The following is a 5,864-nucleotide window of genomic DNA, read 5'->3' on the forward strand; positions in this document are numbered from 1 at the left end:
ATCTTCATACCCGAATCCTCATATCCTCTTATCACAAAACCCTAAACACAAATTCTTTTTTTTGTTCTCTTATTCTTAAATCCTTCCACTGCCATGAATATCGTCTCATCTTCCCAAATTGCTACCTTCACTTCTTATCCTTCAAAGAAACACATCTAGGTCATTGACACCGGAGCCACTGATCACATGACATTTGACCCTGGACAACTTACCTCTCATACACCGTCTTCTCAATCGGTGGTGTCTAATGCCAATGGTACCACTTCCCCAGTAATTGGGGAGGGTTCCCTCTCTCTTTCTGACTCCCTCACTTTGGATTCTGTGTTGATTGTTCCATCCTTACATCATAATTTTTTGTCTGTTGCCCAAATTACTACGGCTTTGAAATGCACTGTAACCTTTTGGCCTACTCATTGTGTTTTTCAGGACATCTTCAGCAGCAAGAAGATTGGTTGTGGTGCTAGGAGGGGCAAACTCTACTATCTAGACTTGGCCTCTAACAGTGAAGCTAGCCTCAGTCAAGCTTACAACGAGTGTTGAGAAGCAAACTTCCGAAGTATGGTTATGGCATCGACGTCTTGGACATGCGTCATTTGGATATTTACAGAAGCTATTTCCTTCCTTATTTTCCTAGTTAGATATCTCCAGTTTTACTTGTCACATCTGTGAACTAGCCAAGAGCCATTGTGTTCCTTTTCCCTTAAGTTCACATAAAAGTTTGGTTCCCTTTTCTCTTGTTCGTTCTGATGTTTAGGGCTCGGCTAAAATTACCACTCCTGGGGGAACTAGATGGTTTGTCACGTTTATCGATAATTGCACACGTATGACCTGAGTTTCTCTTCTCCAAACAAAAGGGGAAGTCAGTTCCAAATTTCAACAATTCTATCAAATGGTAGAGACACAATTTCATACCAGAATTCAGGTTCTTCAGTCTGACAATGGCGGAGAATTTCTCAACCATGATCTTAATCAGTTCTTACAAGATCATGGCATCATACATCAACGCTCATGCCCTTACACTCAACAACAAAATGGTGTGGCTGAACGAAAGAATAAACACTTATTGGAAGTGGTTCGTGCCTCTCTCTTTGGTGCCAATCTGCCTCGGTCCTTTTGGGGAGAAGCCGTCCTCTCTGCGGCATACCTTATCAATCGGATTCTCTCAAGTATCCTCAATTTCCAAACCCCACTTCAAACACTCTACCACCATCTCCAAATACCTCATACCAAAAACCTGGAACCCAGAATATTTGACTGTGTGGTCTTCGTCCACTTACATGATCACCAACGCAGCAAATTGGATCCCCGTGCCGAAAAATGTATTTTTATCAGCTATGCACGTCATCAGAAAGGGTACCGGTGTTATCATCCTCCGAGTTAGAAAGTCTATACTTCTATAGATGTTGTGTTACGGGAATCCGACATATATTTTTCATCCGTCTAGGAGGAGGATCAAAATGCCAACACTTCTCCAATTTCTGAATTTTTTCCTGCAGAAACGTCCCAGACTGAAAACGATCAGTCACCCAGCGAGAATTCAACTCTGTGCAAAAACGACCGGTTGCAAGTGGAAAGCGACCGGTGGCCCATTGAAAATTCGACTCTGCGCAAAAGCGATCGGTCGCCAGAGGACAGCGATCGGTCATCTCCTTGCTGTCAAACTCAGGAGGAGATCATCATTGGGGAGTTTTTGCCCAAGCAGGAGAATTCTTCAGCTCCATTACCACACCAATCACCTGCTGAGGATGTCATTCAGGTAACATCTTCTCCTGAAACTGATAGCATTAATGAAATATCCCATGATGATTTAATTTCAGAAGGCACAAAGCCTGTTTATCAGCTTCCAAAACAAAAGAACCGTGAAAAACCTCCAGTTCACTATGAAGCAGATCTTAATGCACAAAGAAATATCCCATCAACAATTATGTATCCATAAGCAGACTATCAGAGTCATAGGTACACTTTGTGAAGTAATTGACTAACATACCCGTTCCCAATAGTGTAACTGAAGCACTAGAAGACTCAAAATAGAAAGAATGCATGAATGAAGAAATGTGAGCTCTCTAGAAGAATGGCACATGGGAACTCATGCCATTACTTCATGGAAAGAAGACAGTGGGATGTAGGTGGATTTATACTGTGAAACTCAAAGCAGATGGATCTATTGAAAGATATAAAGCTAGATTGGTGGTGAATGGGTACATACAAAGATATAGGATAGACTACCAAGAGCCCTTTGCCCCAGTAGCCAAGATTAAAACTATCAGAGTCCTTCTGTCTCTAGCAACAAACCTCGATTGGCCATTACATCAGTTTGATATCAAAAATGCTTTCTTACATGGAGAATTGGAAGAAGAAGTATATATGGACTTGCCACCAGGATGTAACTTAGCTCCTGACAAGGAGAATCAAGTTTGCAAGCTTAGAAAGTCATTGTATAGGTTAAAGCAATCCCCTAGGGCATGGTTTGGCAGATTCACTAAATCCTTGAAGAATTTTGGATATATACAGAGTAATGCAGATCACACTTTGTTCTTGAAGCGTGATGGAAGAAGACTTACTGCATTGATTGTTTATGCGGATGACATAGTTGTAACTGGAAATGACACAGGAGAGCAACTGAAACTGTAGAAGTATTTGTCTCAAGAATTTGAGTTGAAAGATTTAGGTGATCTGAAGTACTTTCTAGGAATTGAAGTAGCCAGGTCCACAACTGGTATATTTCTGTCTCAAAGGAAGTATGTATTAGATCTGCTCACTGAAACAGGAATGCTTGGATGCAAACCTGTTGATACACCCATCGAGATGAATCACAAGTTATGTGAAGACATGGATTAAGAACCAATAAGGAACAGTACCAACACCTTGTTGGAAGGTTGATATATTTAGCTCACACAAGACCAGATATTGCATATGTTGTGAGTGTGGTTAGTTAGTTTATGCATTCACCCAGTGTGTCCCATAGAAATGCAGTTGATCAGATTTTAAGATACTTAAAGTCAGCACCTGGGAAAGGGTTAACGTTCTCCAAAAATAGAGATCTCGAAGTTGTTGGATATACAAATGCTGATTGGGCTGGCTCCATTACTGACATATGCTCTACTTCAGGTTACTTCACTTTTGTGTGAGGTAACCTAGTCACTTGGCGGAGTAAGAAACAAAATGTAGTTTCTCGATCTAGTGCTGAAGCAGAGTATCGAGGAATGGCTCATGGAGTTTGTGAATTACTATGGATAAGAAGACTATTAATAGAATTGGGGTTCAAGTCAGAAAAGCTAATGGAGTTACATTGTGATAACAAGTCAGCCATCGATTTTGCCCATAATCCAGTTCAACATGATCGAACTAAACATGTTGAGGTGAATAGACATTTTATCAAAGAAAAACTTGAGAAGAAGATCATTCGCCTGCCATTCGTAAAATCATAAGATCACTTGGCAGATATCTTAACCAAAGCTATTTGTGGAAGAGTATTTTATGACTCACTTACCAAGTTGGGCATTGGTGACATATATGCACCAACTTGAGGAGGAGTGTTGACGTAAGTCTCCTAATTAATCAAAGAGATTTACTTCTTTGATTAATTAAGGGATTTACTTTCCTATTTTTATATAGTTGATAAATTATTGTATAATTATGAAATACTTTCCTAATTCTTTACTGTATATAATTCCTTGTATAGCACATGTAAACTCTTATATATACCTCCTTATAGAGAAGAATAAAACTCAACCTAATACATTCAAATCATATTCATATTTTAGCAACTATAGTTAGCAGATTGCGCATAATCGTAGGATAGGATATATCCTTAAAAGCAAGGGAAGTTGATGCCCAAAGAACGGCCCAAAACTTTACTCTATCCCATACTCTACCACTCCCACTCCCTTATAATCCTTGAAGATTCTACTGTTATGTTCCAGCCAAAGGTTCCAGATCACTGCCTGCATCAGACTGCCCCAAAGGATTTTAGCTTTCTTTCCCCTTCCCAAAGAATCCAGTTTGATGGAAAAAAAGTTCGAAACAGCCTTTCGGTATTACCCACCACCACTACATTTTAGTATTTGCGCGACGAAGATAATTTCGTCGCACAAACAAACATATTGTGGCACAAACAAAAGCGCGACAAAAAAATCGTCGCGCGTAATCTGTCGCGCAAAGGTCGTGAAGAAAGACTTTGCGCGACAGATTTTATCCATGCGTCGCGCAATTGAGTGCGACGCTCACCCTTCGTTACACAAAAGGTTCAGAGACAACAAAATTCTTCGTCGCACACCATTACGCGCGACGAAATGGTCTTCGTCGCCAAAACAATGCACGGCGAATAATTTTCGTCGCGCAGGACGTCTCGTAGACATTTGCGGCACCAAGAGACCATCGTCGCGCAATTCGTAAAAATATTGCGCGACGACAAGATGTTGGCGCGTAAAATTTTGCGCGACGCTAGACTACGTCGCGCGATACGTGCCTAAAACTTCTGCGCGACGATAAGATCTTTGCGTGTAAAATTTTGCGCGACAGTATACTGCGTCGCGCGATGCGTTCCTAAGAATTTTGCGCGACGACGAAACTTTCGTCGCGCAAATGATTATATTTATATAAAAAAACAAAACATTATTTTTTCGGATATATAAATTTGCGCGACGACAAATTGTTCGTCGCGCAAAATTAATATATATAAATTAATATATAATAATAATAATATTACTTTTGTTTTATTTTATAAAAAAATAAATTTGATTTTTTTTTTTGGGTAATAAATTGAAATTTTAATCATAAAAAAATTTATGTAAATAACAAATTTATTATATAAAATAAATGTATGCTACAAGAGAAAGATTTAAAAAATAATTACGAAAATAAAAAAAACTAATCGAATAATGTTCCAAAATCTACATTATCGTCTGGCACATGCGGTTCAGAGGTCTGGGGATCTACACGGGCCGGCATCTGGGGGGGATGCTCGGGATGGACGGGCTGGGAGGTCGGCACATTAAAATTTGGGACTGGAATGCCGGATTGTACGAGGGACTGCAGAATGACCGACATCTAGCTCCGAAGAGTGGCCACCTCTGCTGTCAAAGCAGTGACCTGACTGTTTGACTGCGCTGATGAACGGGGTCTGGGTTCCCTCCGCCTGGCATTCCCCATCCCTCGACAATATGTCCCCGGTCTCCTCCCTAGAGTCTGATCCAATGTCTCCGTCAAGATCTGAAACCCAGCATCCTGTGGAGGATCCACACACTCGATCGGAGTATCGGGAGGAAGTTGGGAGGCGGAATCCTGAAGAACCAACTGGCTCCTCTCCACCATCGTCGTCTGTTTAGCATAACATAAAATATAAATTCAAACATTCATATAATAACCTTTAAAGTTGAATGCGTAACATAAGAATTAAAAATAAATAACACTTACATGAAGGGACTCGGCCACTAAATTGAACAAAAGAAGAAAAATATTAGAACGAAAAAATAAATTAAGAATAATTAAAAATTAAAAATTAAAAAAAATTATTTTATTATTACCTGACGCCGGGCATCCATCCTATAGGAGAAGGGCCTAGAACCCGAATGATGGAGAAGAGTCTTCTTCTTCCTATTGCCCTTATTGACTTTGGCTTTATTCTGTTATACAAAAAATAAAATGTATTAGTTGAAATTTAAATTAAATATAAAAAAGTAAATAAACATTAGTAAGAAAATAAAAATAAATATAAAAAATTACCACAAAAGCGGGCGCCTGAAAATGAGCGCAGAGCCACGCCCAACTATCCCCCCGCCCCTCAAGCTCTTTCGGGCACCCCTCTTGAAGGGCGACTTGCGGATCATCGAACGCCTCAAAATGGTGGTGCAAGTCGCTCTTCC

The sequence above is a fragment of the Prunus dulcis genome, chromosome 2, assembly GCF_902201215.1.
Source record: "Prunus dulcis chromosome 2, ALMONDv2, whole genome shotgun sequence".
NCBI classification, from domain to species: Eukaryota; Viridiplantae; Streptophyta; class Magnoliopsida; order Rosales; family Rosaceae; genus Prunus; species Prunus dulcis.